Source organism: Ictidomys tridecemlineatus, chromosome X (genome assembly GCF_052094955.1).
Source record: "Ictidomys tridecemlineatus isolate mIctTri1 chromosome X, mIctTri1.hap1, whole genome shotgun sequence".
Lineage (NCBI taxonomy): Eukaryota > Metazoa > Chordata > Mammalia > Rodentia > Sciuridae > Ictidomys > Ictidomys tridecemlineatus.
Window position 1 is genome coordinate 62,330,741 of NC_135493.1, and position 27,654 is coordinate 62,358,394.

General features: G+C 34.6%; 1 protein-coding gene and 1 pseudogene across 2 annotated transcripts in view; both read left to right on the forward strand.

Annotated features, from left to right (window-relative positions):
* Positions 1-914: 914 nt before the first annotated feature.
* Positions 915-27,654, forward strand: part of Rps6ka6 (ribosomal protein S6 kinase A6) — a 146,462-nt gene continuing 119,722 nt past the window's right edge. The window contains exon 1 of one of the 2 annotated variants that reach the window (XM_078034587.1): positions 915-1,093. The gene's annotated coding sequence lies outside the window, so the exon portion shown is untranslated. The remainder of the gene's footprint in view (positions 1,094-27,654) is intronic. The other variant, XM_078034591.1, reaches the window with a different exon arrangement.
* LOC101958400 (ubiquitin-conjugating enzyme E2 variant 1-like) lies at positions 5,178-5,659 on the forward strand (annotated as a pseudogene).

Consider the following 27,654-nt stretch of genomic DNA (forward strand, 5'->3'; position numbering starts at 1 on the left):
CCAGACTCTTCTTTATGCTTCACTGGTACACAGAGTTGTCTGTGAGAACTGAGGAAATCAGGTAACAGCTTCTGGACAGCAAGCATTAGACAGCAGCTTCTTGATTTTTGACACCAAATACTATTACCAGTTAGGAAGCTGACAACACTGATGTAATGTCTACATAGGCAGGGTTAAATCGGACATGGCCAAAGATTTGGGAGTTCTGACTTATGATTGGTGGGCACAGAGATTCCTGGAGTCCTGCCACTCCCAGAAGGGCATAAATGGGCAGCACTGAATTAGAATCTTCACAGGTGGTAGAGAAAAGACTGACAGAGTGGACAGCACAGGCTCAGGAGTAGAAACCAGCAATCAGGTAAGATTTTTCATTTTTGTGGTATATGGATTGAATCATTAGAGATTTGTGTGCATGCATTATGGGTACTGGAAGCTCCTTAAGCAAGTGTTGCTCAAATCACAGATTTTTTCCCCTGGAGTTGTAGATTGCTCCACTTTTCTTTCTCCCCTCTCTGAGACTTACCACTGGGTATATTGTGCTTGATAGATTGTTGGTGCTTATAAAAAGGTGAACTTGTTTTTTGAGAAAGACTAGACCACTCTAGACGAGACTAGAGGTGATGAAGAATAACTACTTTCAGCTAGCTCCATTAAGGAAGAAACTGTCAAAACTCTGTGCCCACCAATCATAAGTCAGAACTCCCAAATCTGGTGAAAACTCCTGTCCCAAGCCAGATATGCCTTGGAGGTAACAATCAGGGAACAGAGAATTCTCTGCCAAAGCTGAGGAGGCCTTCAGCATGATACCAGAAGGGATTCAGGAAACCTATTTGGATAATAATCCCTCACACTTGTGCTGTGCTTTATGTCCTGCTAACTGCTTCCATAACTATGATTTCATTGGTTTTTTCTAGCACCTCTTCAAGGTGGTTAGATCTGGTGTTAGAGGTAAAAGAACTTGTTCAAGGTCACAAAACGAGTCAGTGGCAGAGGTGCAACTGAAAAACAAGGTCTCCTGCTTCCTTGTCCTGTTCCCTGCACTGGCAGTAGGCTGGCAGCCTCTGGACAAATGTGAAGGGCCAATTTCTCTGAGGTGAGTAGTTTTTCAAGTGTTCTAAGGACAGGCACAGAGACTTCAGAGTCAAGGAATAACTTGTCATTGGTTATTCCTGGGGACTGGGGTTACTTTGTCTCAGTATACTGAAAAACCTTTCCAGAATTCAATTTTGCTTTGTTTAGTAGCCAATCTCTCACTTCTTTCCTAAGACTTGCTAATTATTGGTTTCTTTTTTTTTTCCTTTGGTACTAGGGATTGAACTCAGGGCCTTGCACATAATAAGTGCACTAACTCTGAGCTACATTCCCACACCTACTTATTGATTTCTTAAATAAGAATGTCTATTTCTGTTGTTCAAGCTGACAACCTCACTGAATTCTCTAAGTTTTTTTTTTTTCTGCAAAGGTTTGGCAGTGAAACAGCAGGTCTCACATGTTTTTGAGGGCCACAAAACTGATTTCTGATCACAGCCAACTGTTTTAATTGGTTGCTGTTTCTAGAGAACACCAGGATTGGTAATCATATACTGAGAGACTCAGATTGAGCAGACTTGAAATCTTTTTATTTTTCAAATTATGCTCTGGTCCTTAAGGTGAGCTGAAAAATGGACATTTCCTTTCCCTAAGTCTATGGACTTAACTGCTCCTAAAATATGACAAGTGTGACTGACCTCTCTGAGGTGACAAATTTGAAGTACCCCTGTGGGTGGATAGAGAGTAAGGAAGGTATTTCATCAACTGGTAATAATTATCTGAAGCATATATGTGCAGACACATAAATAGCCCATTACTCCCTTTGCAACCACTCCTACCCTCTACTCCAAGGCAAAGCAGACGGGGCTAGCCTTGGCCGTCTTCTCTTTCATTTATGCACCATTAGGCTGACCTCACACTTTCACACTTGCCTTGTTATTCTGTATAATCCAATGTTGAGAAAAGGAAAACACAATGTGATTTTCTTATGGCCTTCAAAGATCTAGGGATGACCCTGCTTTTAGGCAAGTTATTGAACACAGATATACATGGGCAAACACTATCCATACTTTCCCTTCAGAGTTGTGATGTGGCCTTGCAATTTACCCACAACTCCAGCAATAGTTTTGTTTCTTTTGGTAATCAAATGAATTTCTGACTAGAGTAGATCTTTTTGGTAGCTGCCCTAGCTTTAATTTTTTCTGGTTCCTAAGATATGTCATTTTTGTTTACAACTAAATGACAGCATAAAATCACAATACCTGAATAAGTGTAAGTTCCAAAGTGCATCATGTATGATCAGGCAGTAACTTACATTTTGAGGGAATCTGATTTACATTACTCTGTCCCGCATTGGTCTCATATCTCAAGTTAATAACACTAGGAGTGTGATTAATTGATGATTCAAATATCTACCTCATTAAAATGAGAATAATTACAATATTTCACAGACCTTAAAACTTCTGCTTAAAAGTTGCTCCTGGCTCCTGTGCACAATCTCTTCTTCATCCCTCAATCTTCCAGTCTCATCCTCAAAGGTAGTTTTCTGCTTTTCTTTATGACCAGCTTGTCAATATCTTTTTAAAATGTGTCTATCCACTCCAAGGATTTCTACAGAACATCTGGTATAGTCCATTCAGAAAACTGTGTAACAGCTTGATCTGGACACTGTAGTGTTTTAAATGACATTAACCTTATTTTAAATTTAATTGACTTTGGTTTGGGGGTTTTCTGTTTTATATTTGTTTGTGATGTTTTCCACTTTTGGATTTTGTTTTCAGCAGCCACCTTTAATTACTGACTGGTAGGCTGTGCTTATGAGCAACAAGAAAATCTTCAGTGACATGTATGCTGTTAAGGCAGGTCTCCTTATAGTTAATTTTCTAAACTAAACCCAAATATTTTCCATAAATTTTTCTTGCATTTCATGTAGCCGATTTTACCCTTATTTTCAAATTGGCATCAGATCAATTTGCTCTGCTTTCCAGTATTGTCATCTGTCAATTTAGAAATAATTCCTTTTATATTTTTATTTGAGACCTTTTTCTTTTTTTAAGACAGAGAGAGAGAGAATTTTTTAATATTTATTTTTTAGTTTTCAGCGGACACAACATCTTTATTTGTATGTGGTGCTGAGGATCGAACCTGGGCTGCACGCATGCCAGGCAAGTGCGCTACCACTTGAGCCACATCCCCAGCCCAAGACCTTTTTCATAATGTAAATAAAATAGAAGAGACTGATAACATTCCACTGTTATCAACAGAGAATCAATAAATACATTTGATAGAATAGTTAGCTACCTAACTACAAATATTCCTGTTTCATTAAGCTGCATTTTGTCTATCCTAAAAATGGGGAGATTATGTATTGTTTAATTCTGATAACTACCTAAAAAATATTCAACTGATCTTTCAGGCTATTCACACTATCAAAAAAGGAAATGAGCTGGGCATGTTATGACATGCCTGTAATCCCTGTAACTCAGGATGCTGAGGCAGGAAGATCACAAGACTGAGGCCAGTCTCAGCAATTTAGCAAGACCCTTGAAAACTCAATAACACCCTGTTTACAAAAAATAAATTAAATTAAAAATGACTGAGGATATAGTTCAGTGGTGAAGTACCCTGGAGTTCAATCCCCATTACCACACACACACACACACACACACACACACACACACACACACACACACACCACACACACAATAGGAAATGAGGTTATTTTGTCCCAACTTGTTCTCTATGATCCCATGCTAGTTTATTGAAGATGAACTGATATCTGTCTTGCCAGTTTAAGTTATTTGGATTTAAACGGAAATATTACATGAATATTACATGCCCTCAGACTTCAAAGTACTTGCAATATCCTGACCACTCCCAGAAATAGCATTCAATTTTTACTTGACAGAGTTAATGTTTTAGTAGTAGCCATTCTAGAGACAAAACTAACCCAGAGAGCTGGCACCATGTTATACACTCATACTCCCAGCTAATCAAAGGCTGATTCAGTATTGAAAGTTCAAGCCCAGCCAGGGCAATTTAGAGATACATTATATGAAGAAAAAAAAAAAGTTCAGGGGTAGAACTCTTCCCACGCACTCATGATGCTGGGTTAAACCCTCAGTACTATAAACAACAAAAAAAAAATTAAAGGAAAACTGACAAAGAAGTCAGTATGATCGACAAAAGTAAAAGCTGAAAAAAAATGAGACAATTCTCAATCCTCCTTCATTAGGAAAGTGGAAGGAGATGGACAAGAGAAATATTAGTTTGTCACTTTTTCTATCCTTTTGGAGGGATCTCCTTTCATCTCAGCAATTTGGATTAGAGACTAGGTGTAAATTTGAATAATGAATATTAATAGAAGGATTAAATAGTCTTAAAAAGGAGGCAAAGATCTTAAGGCAACAGTGGTCTAGTAAAAAGAGAATAACTTGAGGAAAAGACCTAGACCCAAATGTGAGCTCTAGAACATGATAGCTGAGTGACTCTGAACAAATCATTTAATTTTTTGAGACCTGGCATCTGGATTTTGCATTGTTTAAAAGATGGATGTAACTCATCAATTCACTGTGAAGGTTAAAAGGGAATATTCCCTAGACACTCAAATCCTTCCTTCACAAAATGTAAAAGTCATGAGAAACTGTGCTCAAGAGGCATTAATTTACATGCTATTTTATTTTTGCAGCCTATCTTTTGGGGGGAGCCAAAACTTGCTATTTTGTAAGACTTTATAAGTGCAAGATGCTCATAAGAATTCAATAAAGTTTATAGGACTCTCCTAGCTTTTTGAATTTTGAATTGATGCTAAAGCATTATTAATGATGGTATGTGTGTATATGTATATATGTATATATTCGTGCATGTGTGTGTGTGTGTGTGTGTGTGTGTGTATATATATATATATATATATATATATAGAGAGAGAGAGAGAGAGAGAGAGAGAGAGAGAGAGAGCATATAGCCAAGTTATAAGGCATTCAAATGATCTTTCAGGCTATTCACATTATCAGAAAAGGAAATGAGTATTTTGTACTCTAATAGTAGGGATGAATCATGCAGGAATACAAAAAAAACGCATAGTTTAAATTGGATCAAGAAAAATGAAGCAGAAGAAGGGGTCAGGCTGCAAGCAACAGCAACACATGATGAGAGCCACTATGGGCTCTGGAGTAATATGCCTTCTCAATTTCCAACTGTTGGAAGAACTTGAAGAAGGACAGAAAAGAGTAGAAGATGGCACAGTTAGTTGGGGTCTAGAAGATGACAAAGACACAACACTTCCAAAATGGACAGGGATAGTAACTGGACTCCAAGAACAATTTACAAAAACTGAGTACAAAGTATTAAAAAGTGTGGACCTAAATACCCAGAAATATTCTCCTTTGTAATATTTTTAACAAAGTTTAATATGAATGGTGTTAATAGTTCTAATGGAATGGTCAATCCAAGAGCCATATCATTGCTAGCAAAATGGAAGAATTTATAGAGCATCAAAGTTGTTCTGCAAGAGCTGCTGAGCTTAATGATGTCTAAAGAAAATATGAAAATACCCCAGCTGCCAAAAGGGACAGCAATTAATATAAAAGAAAACCTCCCCCCCCCAATTCTATTTAATCTATCTTCATAGTCCACAGTAGTGAATTTTCTAGATTTGTCTTATAGACCTCAAAGTACTAGAGAGAAAGCTCCCATTCAAAGGCAATTTATCTTAAGATACTATAAATGATACTGATGTTTTGTCCATTTAAATATGTCATTTGTGCTATAAAAAAGAAGCAGAAAGTACATAGAAGGCTATGTTTTAATTAATTTTATATATTCTTTTTAGATATGCATGATAGAGTGTATTCTGAGATATTATGCATAAATGGAGTAAAACTTATTCTAATTAGGGTCCTAGTCTTGTGGTTGTACATAATGGTTATGTTTGTTTCATTCTACTCTCTTTCCTACTCTTATCACCCCTCCCTTCCCTTCATTCCCCCTTTGTCTAATCCACTGAACTTTTATCACCCCCCCCCATAATGTGTGTTATTATCCACATATCAGAGAGAACATTCTGCCTTTGTTTTGTTTTGTTTTCGGGGGGGGGGTATTTCTTTAACTTAGCATGATAGCCTCCAGATCCATCCATTTACCAGCAAATGGCTAAAGTCATTTTTAAGGCTGAATAATATTCCATTCCATTATATGTTACATTTTCTTTATTAATTCATCAGTTGAGAGGCACCTAGGTTGGTTTCATAGCTCGGATATTGGGCTATTGTGAATTGAGCTGCTATGAACATTGATGTGGCTGTGTCACTGTAGGATGCTGATTTTAAGACCTTTGCATATATACTGAGGAGTGGGATAATTGGGTCAAATATTGGTTCTATTCCAAGTTTTCTGAAGAATCTCCATGCTGCTTTCCAAAGTGATTGCACCAATTTTCAGTCCCATGAGCGAATGTATGAGTGTACCTCTCCCCCCACATCCTCACCAACATTTATTGTTGCATGTAAAATTGATATCTGAGAAGGCTATATCTTAAAATATGCTAACTTCAGTTAGACAAATCAATATTCTTTTTTCGTATTTTGAAAATTAGAAGAACAAAATAAAGCTAAATGTTTAGATAAGCAGTCTTCTGTATGAACTGTGTAAAGCAACGTATCATGGTATGGTAATAAAAAATATAACTAATATTTACAGTTATTTTTAACTCATTTTCTACACTTTTGTGTAGGTGTGTGTGTATGTGTGTGTGTGTGTGTGTATGTATTCATATGTGCAGAGATATATAATTAAATTGATACATAAATAGAATTGATCTAACTTGGGGAATCCATACCCAAAAAGTTTTAATGGGGTACACAAAGTTTGGAGATTGCTGGTTTGGAGAATGATATAAATTAAATCAGATAACTTTTAGAAATTCATCATGCCTGAAATCAAAAGCTTCTGTTTCACCACTGAATCTACTTCTCTACTTGACCTATGTAGTCTCTATCACTGTCATTCTCCTAGTAATCCACACTAGGAACTTGGGAATCATTTCTCCTCTCTTCTCTTATCCATCACATAAAATTAGTTGTTCCTTCCTTCCTTCCTTCCTTCCTTCCTTCCTTCCTTCCTTCCTTCCTTCCTTCCTTCCTTCCTTCCTTCCTTCCTTCCTTCCTTCCTTCCTTCCTTCCTTCCTTCCTTCCTTCCTTCCTTCCTTTATTTATTTCTATCCATACTAAGAACTAAACCCAGGGACACTTTACCACTGAGTTATTTCCACAGTCTATTATTATTATTATTATTATTATTAATTTTAAACTATGTTTCATTAGGCTGCCAAGGCAGGCCTTGAATTCACAATCTTCTTGACTCATCCTCCCAAGTTGCTAGGGTTCCAGGTATGCACCATAGTGTTTACCTTGACACATCTATTTCTGAAAAATCTTTCATATTTGCCTCTTCCTTTTTAATTCTACTCCCATAATACTAGTTTGTATTATAATTAGTTTTTTAAAAGCACGGATTGCTGAAATGTACTTACAGTCTCTTATTTGCTCCTCTCTCTTGAACCAATTTCACCCATCAATTTCATCATTTTTTTTCTGTCTAATCCCTACTATTAGAGGAGTGTCTACTTAAAGGAAAACAGTCATGGGTTGCACCTTTTATTTCTTTATCTATGGTGTTTTGCATATGATGGACACTCAAATAGGTCCAAATAGATAAAACTAGACTGAGATTTGACTTTCTTTCAAAAACTGGGAATTAGGGTTCAGGCCTTAGGGTATGGACCTCCTATAACTCTTCCCAGTTTATACTATAATCAAGTGAAGTTTATCTGATGATTGAAAATAAAGCAGTGTTCCCTAGGTTCATTTTCTGATATTTAATTGTTAGCTATTTTAAAGAATTTCTCTTTAAATGAGAAAAACATTTCATAAAGAAAGTATAAATGTATTGTGCCACTTTTTTTAAAAAAAGACATGCTCACAGGGAGCATTTGCTCTCATTCTTTGTCTTGGGAATCAGAGTTGAATTCTGGGCTTTGGTTAAATACTAACTTTCCATGATTACCTAGATGATTTTGTAAATCCTATAGGGTTCCTATATTTAAATTGCCAAATTTTCTCTCCCACCCTACTTTCCTATAGCCACCTCAAAGGAATGGAAGAAATATTATTCTACATCTGAAATGACAGAATTTTCAGGAGAAAAACCCTTAATAAATTTAGAGTAATGTGATGAAACTGCCTCTGGGAAAGAGAAAGGAATGGAAATAAGAGCTAATGGGTTCATTTCTGCATAATTATGGACCTTCATTTTAGGTTGTTCAAAAGCCTTCTGAAATAGTGGATATGTGAAGGACTTATTGAATGAATAGTTAGCAGTTCCTATATTCTTTCCCATTTATGTTACAAAAGTACTTGGTGAATTCTGCCAAGTACTTAATATAAAACACAATTTTCTCCTTCTGCCCCATTTTCCTTCCCAGCTGTAATTACACATTTGAGCCTCCCTTAAATTCACAATTCTTCCAAATACTAATTACTGAAATTTTCTTCTCTGAACATTATCCCTCCACCTCTCCAGCCATCAGCTCTAGCATTTTCCTTTGAATTCCTCAAAACAATTTTATTTTACTTCTATATGTTATTTAGGATATATGCCATGTTCTTTGTATAAATCTCTCATGTTTTCATTTTAAGCACCAATTAACTAACATATTTAATATAGGTATACTTCATTTCTAGTGTTTTGCAAGCTCCCATCTTTCTTCTTTTTGTTTATCAGATTGTTTCAGCATCAGAGAAACCCAGGGTCCAATGGTTATATTGTCAGCAATAGTTGCTCCTTGTTTCAGACTGATTATAGCCAACTACTTTAGGTCTGCATGACAAAGAGTCTGCTGACATCACCATTGATTGCTCTGTTTCTCCCACGCCAAAGCAATCTGTTAAATCAGTGCAAAATTGATTTTTGCAACTTGAAGCTACAAGGATACAATTGGTTTCTAAGCTGCCACATCAATCAGATATTTTTTTAAAAAAATCATTAGTGAGCCCAGGTATAATGCATGGGTGTGCCCACCCACACACAGAGATGATTCGTTCTATCTAGACACATTTTTCCTTAATGATCATATGTACAGAATAAAAACATTAGGGAAAGTGTACCACACTGTGTGGGCTACATTATGTTGGTTACTTATTATGAATCATATCACAGCAGTTACTGTAGCAAATTTATAAACAATACTTGTCTGTCCACAGGAATATTTTTGGGGTCATTTCAAACTGACAAGATTCCAGAGACATTTTCTTGACCAGCTTTTATCTTGTGAGAACTAAGTTTGCCTTTGATCTCCTGCTTTCAGTAGTCCTGTTGAGTAAGGTATTATTTTCTGGAAGTGTTAGGGTCTCTACAGCTATCTCCAGTCCATAGTTTCTATTGAAACTTATTATTATAACAGATTACCTGAGCTTTAACTATGCCAAATGTATTTCACCACAGTATTTGCTTTTATACAAAGATGAATGAACAAATTTCTACAAGAGTCATGTAAAGCATTTTCAGGCCTTGGACAGTATAAATAACTTCATAGCATTGAGGAGAATGAAATAATATTTTCTTTTCACTACTGAGATTTTATGAAATGTCTGCAAACATTGGAAATAGGAATATATTGGTTTGTAGGTATTTTCTGTATGTGTATAGAGAGGAAGTAGAGGAAGTAGTAAACAGTGAACTTTGGAAACCCTAAAAGTGAAGTTAATTTTTCCAAAACTGGATTCCAAAACATTTTTTTTGTAGTGCTGGGGATCAAATCCAGGTTATCACACATGCAAAGCAAGCACTCAACCATTGAACTACATTGCTAGCCCCTTTTAATTTTATTTTGAAAATGTATCTCACTAAATTGTTGAGGCTCTTCAAACTTGAAATCCTCCTGCCTCAGCTCCCTAGGAAGCTGGAATAACAGGTTTGGGCAGCTGTGCCTAGCTGCACTCCAATATCTTATGTGAGTGGACCTAGCTTGAGTGGCTGGTTTGAGAAAATATTACAGTAAAAGAATTAATGAAAGACAAGTACAAATATGGGTCTGGATTTACGCTCCTTCCTGTTGTCTTCCTTGTGGTTTCTGAATGGGTTCTTTTTAAAATGTTATTTATTCCTTTTAGATATAGAAGACAGGAGAGTGTATTTTGACATATTTATACAAACATGAAGTATATCTTATTCTAATTAGGATCCCAGTCTTGTGGTTGTACATAGGAAAGTTGTGCCAGACTCATTTCACTGTTAACAACAAAATCCCATGTATAAGAAGATCAATGATTTTCAATGACATTATGCTTGCAAGGAAAGGAGATTCCTTAATTCTTCCCTTCTTATATCCTTTTTAAACTCAAATGAGTGTTTATTCTCTGATTCACAGACTAGAAAAATAATTCTATAAAATTACATTAAAGGCAAGATATTTTCATATTGTCTTTGAGACGCACTACAATCTCATTTCATAGCCAACAAACGTAAAGCTTACAATAACTCACCCAAGATCATGAATTAATAAAGGGCAGAGTTACTATTAGAGATCCTTGTCTCCTTGAGGTATTAATGATGAGAAAGGAAGAATTTACCTCTAACAAGACTGAAATATATGCACTAAAGAAGAAGGTATCTCCTAAAAGAGTGCAATGTTGCTCTTAATTGAACCGGAAAGGAAAAAGTTTCATTATTTGTTTATGCTATTGTTAGGTTTATCAAATCAAATAAAAAATCTTCCAATTAATTTTATGTAAATTCTTCATAACATGAAATCAGTTGCCTAGTGTTATTTCAGTGATATTCTTTTGAACTAGAAATATCCTGATAAGCTGAAATAGTGTATATAAATGCCACCCTATAAGACTTGTCACTGTGACATGTTCTACATCAAGGTTTTGTAAGCCTTCTATAATTACCAAGCAGATACCTTAAAAATTCTCCCCTTTTTCCAAAGTTACATACTTAGTTTTTTGCTTTATTTACATTATAGACATACACATTCACACACACATATAGATGTCTATGTATATTGAGAGTCAGCTGTATAACAACAGAGAAAGACTTGGAATGAAGGTGAGATTTCATGTTCTGGCTCTGTTGCTGTGACCTTGAGCATATTCTTTATTCTATGGGAATCCAATATTAGATGGGTGGCTGCAATGACTAACAGAGATAAGGTTTGTGTAAGTACTTTTTAAATACTAAGTATTGTAGCTGTATCTGAATATTTTATTGTTAGAATTTGATTAATGGCCAAATTCTTTGTCTCTTGGCCAAACTTTATGGGTTTATTGTTATAATTCCTTTTCACTGCATCTTATGGTTATGATCAGACACAGTCATAGAATTATGAGCTTTATTTAAAAGTTAATTTTTGGTGATTCAAATATAGTGAAGTTTTGCCTCTTGTTTTAAATAAACCCTCTTTCTCATGTGTCAATTTCTCTAAATTGTGTGTTGAGTCTTGAGACCATTACCATATTTTGGACAAAAGGAACCTAAGAAACGTGTGTGTGTGTGTGTGTGTGTGTGTGTGTGTGTGTGTGTGTGTGTGTGTTTATATGAGTATTATAGTTATGCATAGTGGTTTGGATCATTTTGACAAAGTCATACATGCATAGACTTTGATTTACTCCATATCAAACTCCATTATCCCCTGTCCCTCCCTTACTCCCTCCTCTATTCTTCTTCCTCTGTCCTACTGATCTTCGTTTCACTTATTATATATAGTTTTGATTGGTACTTTGTACATATACATAAAGTTGTCACATACATTTTAAGTTAAGTATGTGCCTCAATCATTTTAGCTTTTAAAAACAGAATGATATCTGAAGGGCATATGATACTTTATTTTTCATGAATTTCAAAAATATTGGTCTCACTGTTATTTTTATTGGCCATCTTTAATGACCACCACTATCCTAAATCATCATTAAATCCTTCGGTGTTACTTAGCAAGCTACCTGTTTTAGCCTTAAGATAATTTGATATATTCTGTAGTTAAAACCTTGGCTAAAAAAATAAAATGCAAAATAGCAAAACTCAACTTTCAAGGATGATTTATTCATTAGATTTCTATAGTATAATTACACTATCTTCTACTCTTCACTTTAATGGTGTAAAGCTAGTGATTTTCTCAACACTCTTATATAGATTATAATCATACTCTAAAAGCTTTATTTCAAGTGTGACAATTTGAGGGCAATTTAAATTCTCAATATTAATTATCTCTTCTCTCTCTTCATGTGAAGAAACCATGAGTTCAATTGCAGCTTTCAGGTGAGACATAATACATTTTGTCATTAGTGATGTGACCATTTAATCTATTTTCTCCATTCCTGTATTATAACAGTTAAATGTCACTAAAGGAATTTGAGATTCCTTTTAAACCTCTATAACAGATCCAAACCATTTCTAGTGTGAAGTCTCAAAGCCTAATCTTATCCTTATCACTTTCCCACTCAGTAGTTCTTACATTGATATTGACAAGTAGGTATTTGTATAGATGAGCCCCCTTGAATAACTTTCTCACTACATCAAATCTCTTTTCACTCGTTATCATTTCCACTCTCTCCTCTAGGACATAAATGTCCTTTTATTTACTAAATGCTCACAATTATACCCTTGTTCTTAATTACATAATTCTTCTGCCTTAACAAGGGTTTTTGCTTCATCTTTCATCCATGACTATAATCAGGACCAATTTATGATAAAGGAAGTAAGGAAAGTTTTCTTCTTTTCTCCTGTATTTTAGAATCTTTTCCTGCTACAGTCTTGCTAAAGGGGCTTTTTTCAACATAGATTGTCAGATTTGCAAGTAGAACTGATAATGTCTGATATTAAAACTGATGATTGTCAAACAATCAGCCATTGGCCCTCCTTAGGAATAATTATTTTTAATTTGGGGTAAGGGAAGTGTTGAAAGCTCCCAGCTTTGAAAACCTTAAATTACTGAATTCATAAGGATGAAATTTCAACCATTATTGAAGGAAGCAGTTTGGTGCATGTGCCTTCCCCAATGCCTCTTGAATCATGCCAGATAGACAAGTACCTATTTTGGCTACTTTAAAATTGACACTTTTAACCATTCATAATGTTATTTTTTACCACATTTTGAGTGAGAATTTTCTAGAATTGTTTGGTAGATGGCAAATGTCCATGTTCTGTCAAGTGCTGTTTTTTTTTATTACCAAGAAATATTTTGCAATAGCTCTGAACACAGAGCTCATGGTGTCCATTGCTCTGATATCCATTGCCAGAGCTTGTGTGAAAAAAATTGGAGCAATTCAGAACCCAGTATTTCCAGATAGCTAATGGGTTTGGTCAGTAACCTCTTGTCCATATAGTCCAGTAGATAACATTTAAGTAATTGTTTATGAAATAATTTCCCATTATAATTCAATTTTTGGTGAAAGTTATGGTATTTAGTTGTTATCCAAATGCTTGCCTCAAATTTCAAAATCTCACAATTGAGTGAATGTCTGGCCTCCCAAATATTCACTCAACTTGGAGCATTTATAATCAGGATAGCTTTTATATTCATTCATTCATTCTTATTTTTATATTTTTAAATTTGTGTATTGATTCTTTTTAGTCATACATGACAACAGAATGTAATTTTATAAGCACTTTAGTTCTATGGTAAATTTTTATTGGACTTTCTATGTGAACAATATTTACAAGTAACTTATCTTCCCCTTCTGTCCAACTCAGCTCCTGTCCTTTGAGCCTAGAGCTTGCATAAAATCCTGATTTTAATTTAAAAAATATAGTTAAGGTTTATATTAATATTTCTCATAAAGAATGTTGTGATATCCATAATCTTGATTAATATAGGGCACAATTTTCTGTTTGTAGGCTTTAAGCTAGGTTGTTCTCTCTTTTTATTGGACATTTCCTTTAAACAAATACTTAAGAGTATGACTAGAGTTTAAAATAGATTCACTGTGATTTATGTAAAATAATTTTTAAATTTTTTCTTAATGATAGATGAACACAATACCTTTATTTTATTTCTCTTTATGTGGTGCTGAGGGTCAAACCCAGGGCCTTACACAGGGGAGACCAGTGCTCTACCCTGAGCCATAGCCCCAGCCCTGTAAAATATTTTAATACTGAACAAATTCTATGATATGTAGGTTTTGGAGTATAGCATCACTGTAATTCTATCCAGTGGATGTTTAGTATCCCCAAATAAGTTCATGGTAATAAACTTATTTTTCCTCCTCCTCCTCCTTCTTCTTCTTCTTCTTCTTCTTCTTCCTCTTCCTCCTCCTCCTCCTCCTCCTCCTCCTCCTTCTTCTTCTTCTCGTCTTCTTTCAGCATTCTAAGCAATAACTTCATCTTGTGATTATTCAGCTACAGGTACCCCTTCATTTAGTATTTGATTAAATCCTATTTTGCAAAATTCTGCTTAATGGCATTGATTTTAGTTGCATGTATCAAGTTTTCTTCTACAATGGCCTGCGGCCAATTTATACTTTCAAAATCTACTTTCCTACTCTGAATTGAGATGGAAGGGAGGGGATTGAAGGGAGCTCTGCTATCCATTTCTGGCCTCACCTTTTTTTGTTATTTTCTATTTCAGTGGCTTAATAAGAATAGCATAATTCCTATTGTCTTTTTTATATGTAAACCCCAGAAAACGTGACTTGGTAATTGGTTGATTTATTTTTTCCCAGCTATTGTCTTGGTGATTTTTGAACTTTTTTGTGGCATATTATCACTGGATAATAGCAATAATTTCACTGTTCAAAAATGAGACTTGTTTTTGATGTAAACAACAATATTCCCTTTTGATTTATTTCTTCTTATTTTATTCATAGTAATAAAGGCAACCAAATCAATATGATTTCAACATATTAATTTTATTTTATGATCTTTTGATATTGTCAAATCATCTTAAAAAGAATAAAATGTCAACCACTCCATGATGAGGAACACTTTTATTTGACTTAAGTTTTTTTTGTGTATTTTAGATATACAATGGAGTATAAGTCACTAAGTTAAAAGAATAGTTCCCCTGTACATGAGATTGTTGCCTGCAATTGCCCTCCACTGGGCCCCTCTATAAGCCTTAGGAATGAATGGTTTTGGAGATTGGCCTATATGTCAGCCTTTCAACTGCCATCTAGGTAAAGCTTTGAGATCCAATGGTGGATCACTATCTAATTGTTGAGGATAGCTGACCTAAGTCAATGACTTATGATTTCATTGCCAAAGTCAATGCTTGGCACCAGAATCACGAGCCACCACACAGCTTTGTAGATTCAAACAGCAATTCTTTATTCCAGCTCTCACACCACCTCCACACAGGTCCAGGGGCAATGGCGTTCTCTCGTCTCCCGCACAATTCACCTACTCCACGAGGCTATCTCCAAATCCCATTTTAATCTCACGAGAACTCAACGGGAACAAGCAGCAGGAACACCCTAATCCCAGCAATAATCTTCAACCGCCAACTTCCCTAAAACCCATTATCTTAAACTGGCAACGCCTTAAACTCAAGGAGCCGGTTACTTCCTCAAACCTGATCAGCTCTAAACCCGGATCTGCCTAGGTCCTTGAGCAAGGTCACCTCATTAAAGCATGCATGCAATGTCCCATCAAATGTCCTCTAAGCAGCATGGGGTACGCTTGGCAAGGAAATTTCGATGCGTCATTCCTACTTGGTAATGGCCCTCAGCATCCATATTTTTCTTTGTTATTGTTTTTGTTTGTTTCTGTTGGTATCAGGAATTGAACCCAGGGGTACATAGCCACTAAGCCACATTCCCTAGCCCATTTTACATTTTATTTTGAGACAGGAACTCACTAAGTTGCTGAGGCTGGCTTTGAACTCATGATCATCCTGCCTCAGCCTCCCAAGTCGCTGGGATTATATGTGTGTGCCACTTTGCCTGGCATAGGATTCTATATTTTGAGAGGACTGTTATTATTAGTATTATTAATGACTAAGAATTCCACTAAGCAGGAAAAATCAGGAGGAAAAATATAGAGGGATAAAAAGCAAAACCAAAAACACTGATTTATTTTCCAGCTGCTGTTCTCCATGAGGGATTTTGATTGATGATGTAAGGTGAATATTATATTACCCCCCAACCTTGTAAAAGATGGCTAAGATGATATCTCCAGACATTTTTATCATCCTTTTTCTAACTAGGGATTCAGTCTAAACTTATACTGAAAAAATATTAAAAAGTACCAGAAAAGATTTTCTTTGCTTTGTTTTAAATTAGTTCTCAACTAAACCAAACTAGTTTGCCTAGATTGAACAAGTCAGCAGCATGAAACTCCTGAGTAATAAACTATTATAGTTTAAAATGATAGATGATAAAATGGACTAAAATGATAGTAAGATTCCAAGAGTTAGTAAAACATAATAAGAGAAAGAAGGAATTATTTCAAAAAATGTAAAGATAAATAATGGCATTTCCAAGAACAAAGAGAACACTGATATTTATAGGAAATTATAAATTTATTGCCAGGATAGTTAGAGAGTTCTTGTGTGTGTGTGTGTGTGTGTGTGTGTGTGTGTGTGTGTTTTGACCAAAAAATAGAGGAAAGAAATTAAAATATTGATGACTCCTCCCTAACTATGACTTTTTCAAAAATAATTATTTTCTGAAAAAAGGAGAAAAGTACTATTATTCAAAATGAGGGGATAAATGAAATAATACATCTCAAAGCTGTCAGAATTTGACTTCAGAGTAGATTGAAAAGGGATTTGAATGAAAAGACATTAAAATAGCAAAGTTGTGGAAATGAGGGGAGGATGCGAAAAAGATGGGACAGGGAATAGGATGAATGGAAAGCACTAATAATAACATATATTATGGTTCAATACCTTCTTGGGAAACATGAGCAGGGGAAGAATTTATAGCTTTGAAATTATTGTTAGATAAGGTGAATTTTTAAGACATTTTAAATTTGTGAGCTCAATTCACAACTATATACTGCTAAAAAGTTAGTCAAAATTAACTATCTCTAAAGTTTTGAGTTCTTGGTTTGTGTTCACAGAAAAATAAACTCTCAATTGGAATCTTATTTTACAGCAATCTATCCACCTCCACAGTATTCTCTGAGCAGAGCAGAACACAGCAAGCACTGAATATGGATTGACTAGCTCAGGTTTTCTAATGACTCAACCTACTGTTAATGAAAATGTGTCCTTTTTATAACTGCCTTAAGTGATGAATAATGAACTGCTTTATCTACCTCTCTCTGTACCTTCATATCTGGTTACAGTAAAATGAGCTTTAGGGCACATTCAAAAAGAAAGGATTCTGTTTTGTAGACTATTTTATCCTTAGGTCCTTTTGTTATTACTGCTTCAAAAGTAGGAGCTATTTGATTTTTCCTTACAGCTCCAGAGGGTAGACCCCATTTGTAATTTGAGAAGACAAAGCCAGAAGGGCAAAATGGCTGTGTGAGGATTCAGTTTAGAGCTTGTGATTTCCTTTGAAAATTGACACTCCTGTCAACAAGTATTTATTGATCACACAATGTAGATCTGACTTTTTAAAAAAGTATCTAATTAAGATATGAAACATGCTTTTCTTTGTCCAGTTTTATAAGAAGTGAGGGAGTAGGCAGAGTGCAGTTAAGTGATTTCTGTTACTCTGCAACTAAGGAAAGAAAATAGAGGCTGCAAGGTAACTGTGTATCTCTATTTTCAATACAGTATTTCCTTTGGGCATTTCTTACTTCAGAGTCCATTCTTCAAATCAGCAAGGGATTACAGTCATGGAAACAATAAATAAAATCTAGAAACTAATTAAATATTACATCTACCCCCAAAACAACTGTTCCTTCTAAAACCATACCAGTTTCTTCTAGGCTGGGTACTCAAAGCCTCCAAATAAACTGAAAGCTTGAATCTCATCCATTACTCAAATAGAGAAAAACTTGGAATATGTGTTTGTATACATGCTAAGCTTATTGGAGTAGAATGGCGAATCAGGCAATTTGTATGTTGTTTCAAGTATTTGTCAAGACAGCAAATACCAGAACTCTAATTTCTAATTTTAATTTAAATTCTAAGAGATTTCACCAATTAGACAAATATTTATTCAAGAGAGACAATATCATTTGCCTTTGTGACCATAATCTTCTCTAGGAATTTTGAACATATTACTAATTTTAAAAGATATTTGGAGTTAAATCAGTACATGCATTAGTAAATGATTCCATGTAGCCTGATATAGTGTACATGGTTCAGAGGAGAAAAGCATTACTCATGTGTGCATTAGCATTTTCAGTTTTACTGCAGCAATATATCATTCCTTTTTCCTGTGTGCTAAGAAATGCTGCTGCGAAATGCACTCCAGATCTCATGTAAAAACTGCTGGCTGGCTTTTAAAAAGCTGCTCATTTAAATACAAATATAAGACAAAATACAAGTTCGTGATCTCTATTTGTTCACCTTCTCCCAAGAGAATTGATACATTTTGCTTCTTTTCTGTAATTACTTATTGTAATTTTTGATGCAGTGTTTGGTCAGTAATTAGACAGATGGGCAGGAAGGGTTCTAGCACCTCTAACTGACTCTGATGACTCAGAACAAAAGAAGGGGCATTGGTTACCAGAGCTGCAAGGAATGATCATTTAGGCTTTGAAAATGTGTACTATGAGTGAATGTGTAGGTGTAAGCATAAGGGAGAAAAAGATTTAGAGACAGAAAGGGAGATAGAGAACTAATAGTGATTCATGGCAAGTATAAAAGCACAAGTAATTTTGAAAGCAATGGATGACAGTCCATAAAATGAGCCCATTTAACTCATCACTAAGGAAAAATTGTTGTGCTTAATGCTACCAAATATTTTACTTCCAAAACCCTGTTTGGATCATTTGTATGATTTTTCATTTTTTAATTTCTATGATTGGTACTATATAAATTTGGATCTTAAGCTAGAAAAATCTGAAGTAAGATAATAAAAAAATAAAAATAAAAATATTACCCCATCCATTATTTCAGTTAATAACAGCAGGGAGAAAATGGATTTTCTTCATTTGAAATAAACAAAGATTTCAGAATTGTGTTTATGGGAAATAATTAAACATACTTTGGACTTCAGTACTTTCAATTGAGCATATGAGGAGTTCTCAAATGGGTTTGGATTTATCCATGGTATTAACATTTTAAAATGTCATCCCTAGCATGTATGTAAGTTTCAGAGTGCAGCTTAACGATTTGATTAGTGTAGCAGAGAGTGGATCTCTGCAAGGGCTATGCAGAGACCTGGCACAATGCATCCCCATTTGGCCTTTCTTTCAATGCACAAACACTAATTAGGTACTGCCCAGAGTAATAGTATTGAAAGGGGCACTGAACCCAGAGTGTCCATTTGCCCCTAAGTGCTAAACAACGTGATCCTTTTACTGGTTTACTTATTATTTCAGTTTATAAAAAGAGTGTATTACAGAGGCTCCTGTGTATATATACATAATTAATAACATAGCCCTCTTTGTCCAGGCACTTAAGCATTTGCCAAGCAGGAAGAATCACATTATTAGGGAGGGGAAGAAAGGAGAAGATGCCCCCAAGCAATATTTGATAAACATAGAGGTGCTTTTCTGCCACTGACTATATCTGACAGGGTACAAAATTTGATAGGCAAAAATAAAAAGGAGAGGAAAAATGAGACTGTGTGGCTGCTATCAGTCAGTAATAAAAGCTCAAGAGATTCTGGTAGTCATCTGTGGGATGTGATTTAAGGGGGTACTAGAGAAGGCCCCAAATCCCTCCAGAGTGCCTGAAAGTGAAACACTTTGGAGTTAAGAAGATAAGGAAGGCTCTTATCATGGCCCTCATTTACTGTCTCAAAGCAGAAACTCATTAGGCCTGTATCATCTAATTAATAATATCTTAACATAAGTTATTTTGTCAAACCCATTCTAATAGCTTAGCAAGGCCTTGAGATGGAGAGAGCTCCAGAGCATAGATGGCTCTTCCAGCCAAATGGGTTTGAATAAAGAACCTAGGCCATCTGGGGAGATGATATAAAGGCAATGCAGGCCCAGGGATAATAAAGACAAGGGCTAGAAGGGGAGAGGAAGAACACATAAGTACAAGGCCAAAAATTTCATCTTCCTCTTTTATAGTTTAGCTAAGTGCATTATTCTAGCTTAATGTAATGGTATCTTGCATGTGGCATCTATCTTTTTCAGCTTTTGTTCAGCAGAGTATGGCTATGGTAGTGAAAAATGATATTGAACAACTATAGGTCACCTCCTCTGCATTTCTAGTTCTTTTCTTTTCAGGGTCACAGACAAGGCAGAATGATACAAACCAGCCTTGCTCAAAGGAGGCCAGAAAATTGATCTCACATTAAGGGCACTGAAAATAAAGCTAAAGAGAAAGGTTTTGAGAAAATAGAGTAGAATATCAACTAATTAGAAACAATTGTGTCAAAATTTGGGAGTTGTTTAATAGATTTTTGGAAAGCCCACGTGTAAAAGAATTATGGAGTGATGATAAACTTTTTTGTCTCTATGGTGTAGATGGCTATGGGAGTTGAAGAAAAAAACCTGAGACTGAACCCAAAAGAGTAAGTCATCAAGAAAGCAATTAGCTTGAAAAAAATCCCTTATTATTATATTTAAAATGTCTTTGCATGGAATCTGGCTGTGAAAAAAGAAGAGTGACATTGATAAAGAGCTAGAAATTGTATACCATGAGTGATTCATTGTGTTTTTTAACCCTTGAATACCCTCATTTTGAGCCATGAATTAACCAGGAAAACAAAACAAAGCAAAACAAAAAATGATATTCCCCTGTGTGGTCCTGAATAGAGGACAGGGGAAAAAAATTCCCAGTGCTTTCTTTAAATGCAAGTTCTCATCCTCTACCTTTTTATTACTATTAAATGTCTTATAGCTTATTTTCTTTTTGGAAATACCATTATTTGTGGTTTAATACTTGGAAAAACTGCAGGAACTCTCTTGAAAATGGACCCAAATAATCAACAACATGTAGACTAGGCCCTAACACAATTAGAGCTATTTTGTCTGAAGAACAGAAGGATAAGGGATAGTGTAATTGCTGTCTTCTAGAAAATGAATGAAGTTTATATAGTGAAAACAGAGACACTGCCACTTTTTTTCTATGACCATGAAAGACTTTAGAGTGAGGGAAAAAATCAAATTAATTTTAAAGCAGGATACATTTCAGTTGCTCTAAACCAATACCTTTAGCATTAGATTGAAAAATATTTGGTAATGAAAACTACATGAGAAAGGTTGCAAAATCTCTAACATTTCTGAGGAATAATAATCATGAATACATAATATATATGAGTTTTCTGTAAAAACTCTAATGCTTTATTATGAAGATATTTTAAATTGGCTCAAAAGAATAATGAAAGCATTTTGAGAGAGTATTTTCTTTTTAAAATTTTTCTATATTTTCCAATAATATTCCGATGAACACTATATTTTTATAATCAGGTAAAAGTTCTTAAAAAGTGGTAATGATGAAAGATGAAGGAAAGATCTCCATTTTCATAGATAGATTTCTACATTCTATTAAAAATCCCTTTAATAATTTTCTTCAGTTATTCTTTCTGTCTGCTTTAATTTGGCTAAAATTTAAAACAATATTCAACGTCTATTTGAGTGCCAACATTGTATGTAGATACAAGTATGAGTAAAGTAAAACTTCTGTCTTCATATTACAGATGGTCCTTTACTTAGGATGGTTTCACTTTGTGATTTTCCAACATTATGATGGGAAAAAAACAATATGTGTTCAGTAGAAATTATTCTTGGAATTTTGAACTTTGATCATTTCCCTATCTATCAATATGTGGTCTCTTATGATGCTCAGCAGCAGCAGCAGCAAGCTGCATCTACAAGTTAGCCATGTGGTCCTGAGAGTACATAACAATACTCTACAGTGTACTTTATTACTAAACAATGTTTGGTAGGTTAGGCGTATTAAATACATTTTTTTCAATCTATGATAACTTATGACTATATCTAGATATAATCCCATTATAGGTCAAGGAACATCTATACTTAATAGTCTTATGCACAACATAAGAGTAGTGAATGAAACAATGAGGTAGTGATGACAGCAGGTTTATGAATCTAAGCTATTATAGAAGCTCAGAATGAAGTTCTTAATATTAAAAGTATCAGAAAAAAATCCGGGTGAGATGAATAGAAAATATCTTAGGTAAACATGAAAAAGATAAAGCATTTTAGGCACAGGAAGCACTGGGTTTGCAAAAGCACAGGACCGACCATGTTTAGGAGATGGTGAGAAGTTCAGAAAAGAAAAAGAGTCAACATTTACATTTAGTTTCTGAGTTAGTAAAATGAGGTAGATAGAAGTCATTTACTGAGATTATAAACAAAGGGATAGGAGCAAATTGTTCTAGCACCTTGAGATTAGAGATGAAGGTTGATAAATTTAGTGAATTTGAATTACATTAAATATTGAATAGCCTAGAAGAAATTCATGTGTGAGATATCTAATAGTTTAGAAGGGAGATGTTGGCTGTACATGAAATTTGTGATTTACTGGCATATAGGAATAAAATCATATAGGGAATAGAGGAAAAAATGAGAAAATCTAATTACTGAGTTTAAAACACTAAGAAACAGCAATATTTAAAGAACTTTTGAAAGAAGTTGAGTATCCATATCTGACCGCCTCCAAGTAAAGAAAGAGAAGTATTAGCTACATGGATATAAGAAAAGGTATTTCAATAAGTGGAGCGATCAGTGTTACCACTGAATATAATAAGATAGTTATTGACGTTGGCAATTTAAATGGATCAATGGAGTAGCAACAATATTATAGTAAATTGAAGAGTGACTAAGAAGGATGAACACTGAAATAATGTGAGAAGACAACTCTAAAAAGCTTGGCTATTATGTAGGAGCAAAGAATGTTGTAATAGCTAGAGGTGGCCAAAAATCAAGGTGAGCCTTGTTTGTTTGTTTAAGATGGAGATCTAAGCATTTTTCAATTATGTTGGGAAGAACTTATAGGCAGGGAAAGGTTAAAGAAACAGGAGAGAGAGAGAAAGGGAGAGCACAAGTGAACTTGGGCTGGGGGACTCCATAGAATGATGGCAACACTGAGATATTAGAAAGCAATCAAATCAACAACATATGTGATGCTACTAGCATTAGACAAGAGCTGGGTCACGTTTTCCATTGTTTCCTGAGGGAGGGAGAAAAAACTGAGTGCTGAACATTTATGTTTTTGCGTGGCATTGCAGACAATTTGAGGTATTTTCTTTTTAAAATTTTTTATTTGTTCTTTTTAGTTATACATGACAGTAGAGTCTACTTGACATATTTATAGAAATGTAGGGTATGTTATATTCAATTTAGGAACCCAGTCTTGTGGATGTACATGATGTTGAGATTCACTATGGTATATTCATATGTGTATATAGGAAAATTATGTCAGATTCACTTGAAGCATTTTCTTATTATTACTTTTAAGTTTTCCACATAGGGAAAGATGGGATTGAAGAGACAGTAAAATGGTGTTAATAGGAGAGTAGAGAAGTTTTAAAATGGTTGTTGTAAAGATGGATAGATAGGAATGTTATTAGGTGACATTGAAAGCAAGTTGAAATTAGAAACTAAGAATTTTCATAGACCAATTTATAATTTTCTCCAACAACTTTGAGGATCTCAACATAGTAAAGTCATAGTCATGGAAATTTAGATTGATAGATGGTTTGGACTTTATCATGTGGATGCTCCCTAAGGATGATGAATTAAAAAGGAGGAAATTGGGAAGAGAATAAAGTATTAGGTAATGGGATCTAGGTCAGATAGAGAAGTTGAGACAGGAATAATCTCTTCGGCATTCTGCTTTTTCTTGATTTGACTTAAAAGGGAGTTGTAGCCCAATCAAGTAGGCAGACAATAAAAGTACATGATCTCTAAATTATTAAAAATATCTCAAAACATCCATAAAACTTTTTGTATGGTAGGGCAATTTCTAATAGTCTTATCGCAAGAACAAAGATGTAAATCATAGATATTAACACAACAACTGTTAAATCTAAAAGGCTAAATCTTGAACCTAAGTATTCAGTAGAGGGACTAGGCAAAGAAAAATGATAAATAAGCAATTATCTAGGATGCCAGAATAAGTAGTAAAGCAAAAGCATGGATTTGGTCTTAGTGAGAAACTGGAGGCATAATGCAATGTGCTGGTAGTAGTTTTGCATGTTATACCAGCTTTGGCTTGAATGAGTGTGTCCAATTGACATAGAGGGATAAAAACTGTGAGAAGCAAAGAAACTGGTAGGAGTGGGTATAATGGACAAAAGAGTGATGATTCATAAATGGGAAAATGTTAGAATTAGGAAAGGGTTGTCCATGAGGACTTAAGGAATCTATAATAATGATTAATAGCTATGTAAACATTTTCAGCAGAAATTATAAAAAAGTAGCCTCAAGGCCTATATTTGGCTGTCATCAGTATAAATGTTATAAAAGTCATGAATATGAATGAAGATTTTTAGAGGATAGACTGAAGAAAGAGAAGCAATATTAAAAGCCAAGTCTGTAGAAAGGTATAAAAGGAAGAATAACCAGTGAGGTAAATGAAGAATAAATACATAGGAAGAAATAAAAAGAATCAAGATATATAGTCTAATGGAAACTAATGAAACAATTTCAAGGTGGAGGTAATGGACAGCAATATACTGTGAAGAGAGAATGTAGATTTCTTAACAAAAGGGTCATTGGTAATCTCTGAGAATGCAGTTGTCCTAGTGAAGTGCATCACAAGTAAAACTGTGGAAGTATATGTAGGGAAAGGTTATACAGGAAGAGGAATACACGTACATAGACTATATAAGAAAATTGACCATAGGAGAAAAAATAAGGGGACAGTTAGCAGGAACAGTAGGATTAAATAACATTTGTTTTCAAGATTGGGCAGACATATTTATGCTTCCAGGAAGTTGTTGAAGATTAAAATATGTTATTATTATTACATGCATGCTCTGGCTATAGATTCTTCTACTTATTCAGCAAATCCATTGAGGCATCAACCAATAAACAGAGCCAATAAAGACCTTCAGTTCATTGTGCATTGGTATTAGGGTATTAATGTGACAACCATGTCAGCTAATATTTTCATGTTTAATTATTAATAATTTACCCTGGCAATTTTTAATTTCAGCTTTGAGATAGATCCCCAAGAATTTATATTGCCATATAGATGATTAGATTATAAACATCCAAGCTAAGTTTAGGGGCTTAAAATTCTAATGATATTTAACGTTTCAAACTCATAGTTCTAAGCCTTAGTATGTAGAACTCATTTTTCTGATCCCTATCTCTGAGTGTAGATATGCAAAAACCTTTCTTATTTTTTGTCCTGCTGGGGATCAAACCAAGGACTTTGCACATGCTAGGCAAGTGCCCTACCTACTGGGCTACATCCCCAGCCTCTTCCTCAATTTTTATACTCATAACTTATTTAGAAGTACTTCAACTATATAAACATACTTTGGAACTAAGAAGAAAAGATATTTTGTCTTGTCGTTCAGGAAGAGTAGGAAAATAGTAGAGAAAGGAATGAGTTGCCACTTTTCCTTTACCACAGTGGTGAGTAGAAGGAAGGGACAAGCCCTTGTATTAGGCAAACTTCAATTCTAGTTAGATCTGACATTAAATTAGCTGTGGGTACTTAATCTCTCGGGACTTCAATTTTCTTATTTGCAAAATAGAGGTGATTATATTTGCTTTGTAGAATATTAAGGATATAATTAAATAACTTCTATAAAAGCATCTAACATATTACCTAGCCTAGATTTCTTTTTCTTTTTATATTTTCCTCCTTGAATCTAACCAGTCTTGTCAACAAAACTGGGTGTTACTTAAATTCTTTTAATTCATATTAAGCAGTTACCTATTAGTAGTCTAGGGTAATCTGCAATCATAAATTTGGTGGTCTTTGTAATTGGATCTAATAGCTAAATGTAAAGAAATAGCTAAATGTAAATAGCTAATAGCTAAATGTAAAGAATATCTTTGAAGAATGGAGGGGGAGATACCATCATATACTAACAACAATATTTACCTTTAGTAGGGAGATCTCTATTTTTTTATATTTTATTACACTTTCAGAGAGAGTTGAAAAGGAAGGATATATGGGCACATTCGTTTGATGGAGAACGTTTCTGTCACCTATCAATTCCTTAGGTGCTAAAAGGTTTGCCCTTCTAGCAGACTGTTTGCAATCTTCATCAACAAAATATTCCTTAAATAGGATAAAACTTTTCTTCAACCTAGTTATTTGAGAGCATTAAAATAAAAATAGGAATGCTAAAACATATATAATTATTCTTTTAAAACTATTTGAATGTAATAATTTAATATATGATCGATGATAATACATCTCTATCTTAATGTTAGCTTTTTGGGAATTAGGAGGAGTAAAGACTTTGAATAAATAAAATATAGATTCAATGTCAGACTCCAGATATCCTGTGTCTCATAAGTATTGTCTAAGTGCTTTAAATTGCAAATTAACCTTACTTACATTCCTACTATGGTAACTAAACTGCCAGGTATCATTTCAATTGGTAAACCATTTAATCTTCCCAAATTCTTAATACTCACATATCTATTTTTTTAATTTTTGTTTTAGTTAGCTTTTTCAAAAGACCAGACAAGAACAATTTTATAGGAGGAATAGTTGATTTGGGACTCATGATTTTGCAGGTCTCAGTCCATAGATAGCAGACTCCATTGCTCTGAGCCTGTGGTGAGGTAGAACACTGTGGTGGAAGAGTATGGAGGAGGAAAGCAGCCCAGAACATGGCCGGGAGGGGCAGGGGACAGAGAGAGAGAGAGAGAGAGACTGCAAAATAGAGACAAAATATATATCCCAAGACATGTACCTAATGACCCATCTCCTCCAGCTATACCCTCCCTGCCTACATTTGCCACCTAGTTAAGCCATTAAAGTTAATAAATCCACTGATAAGGTTAAGGCTCTCATAACCCACCATTTTGCCTCTCAACTTTCTTGCATTGTCTCATGAATGAGTTTTTTTTTAAACTCATATTTAAACCATAAGAGTTTTACTGCAAACTTGCATAGTTACATACTACATTGTTTTATTATGACTTATTATATATTTAATGCTAATGACATACTAGATGTTGTCAATTGGGTTCATAGTCCAAGTTGATTACTCATGTTGATATTTGTAACATCAAATGCTGTATAATTAGGAACAATCAAGTTATTGATAGACTGAACATGATCAATTGGATGGTGGCCTAGAAGATGGGGACTGAAGTAGAAATATATATTTATGCTAGGAACTGTTTAGATATAAAGGGAGTAGTGAGATGGGAAAGCCAAAAATTTAAGTAAGAAAGGGTAAATGTATGTCCCAGGAGAAAAGAGAGGAAGAAGGAATAACCCAGCCTATTTTCTCTTTCTGGGCTTGAGGGGCATGTAAAGCCCAAGTTTTATAGGAGGTACAATCTCATTCATCCTTTCCTCTACATTCTATTCCTTTTGTCCAAGAGAAAAAGTTGACTTAAGAATTACAGGTTGTTTTGTTGTTGCTTTTTTAAAAAATATATTACAGT